Genomic DNA, 1071 nt, shown 5'->3' with positions numbered 1-1071 from the left:
CTAGACCCACAGTAAAAGCTAACAACTTTGAATTAAAACCATCATGGCTCCAAATGATTCAACAAACCTGGTTTGTAGGTTCGCCTACAGAAGACCCACACTATCACCTCCAATGCTTTCTTGCCCTATGTGATACATTCAAGATGAAAGGAGTGTCTGATCAAGTAATAAGACTCAGAGCATTCCCATTCTCCCTTCGGGACAGAGCAAGGAAGTGGTTACTTTCTCAACCAACTAGAACGTTCACTACTTGGGAGAACCTCTCTCAAGCTTTTCTAGTAAGATATTTTCCACCTGCAAAGACTACAAAACTGAGGCTTGAGCTCAACACCTTCAGACAAAAGGAAGGAGAATCACTCTATAATGCATGGGAAAGATACAAAGACCTGCAGAGGGAATGTCCACACCATGGTATAGAAGATTGGCTATTAGTACAAAATTTCTATAATGGATTACTACCCTCTACAAGGAGCACAGTTGATTCAGCTGCAGAAGGTGATCTAATGGAGAAAACAGTGCCACAAGCACTTGAACTTCTAGAAAGGGTTGCATACCATAACTATGAGTGGTCAAATGAAAGAGAAAATGCAAGGAAAATTGCAGGGGTACTAGAAGTAGATGCCCTAAGCATGATAAATGCTCAATTTGATCAGCTCACAAGGAAACTCGAAAAGATGCAAGCCAACGCAGTTGGTACAAACAGTCAACTTGAAGACAGCTATGGAGGAGGATACATGAGTTCAGAATACAGCAATTTCAATGAACCCTCCTCAGAACAGATGAACTATGTGAATAATGGAGGAAAGTTTAACCAGAGGCAGCCCAACAATCCATATTCAAATACTTACAACCCTGGATGGAGGAACCACCCAAATTTCTCATGGTCCAATCAGCAGAACCAACCAATAAACAAGCAACAAGGGTACAAACCACCAGCACCCCCTGGATTTCAGAACAAAGGACAAAACTTTGCACAGTCATCACTACCTCTCCAACCTCAACAACCTGAACAGAAAATGACTATGGAAACCATGATGGAAGGATTAACAATAATAAACTGAATTGATTAAA

General features: G+C 41.1%; 1 non-coding gene across 1 annotated transcript; it reads right to left on the bottom strand.

Moving 5' to 3' along the window:
* Positions 1-308: 308 nt before the first annotated feature.
* LOC131170062 (small nucleolar RNA R71) lies at positions 309-415 on the bottom strand. The gene has a single exon (XR_009141004.1). It is a non-coding gene; the product is annotated as a small nucleolar RNA R71 (small nucleolar RNA).
* Between the last annotated feature and the right edge of the window lie 656 nt (positions 416-1071).

This window comes from Hevea brasiliensis, chromosome 10 (assembly GCF_030052815.1).
Source record: "Hevea brasiliensis isolate MT/VB/25A 57/8 chromosome 10, ASM3005281v1, whole genome shotgun sequence".
Taxonomy (NCBI): domain Eukaryota; kingdom Viridiplantae; phylum Streptophyta; class Magnoliopsida; order Malpighiales; family Euphorbiaceae; genus Hevea; species Hevea brasiliensis.
Note: the sequence above shows the minus strand (reverse complement) of the source record. Positions and strands in the feature narration are given on the sequence as shown.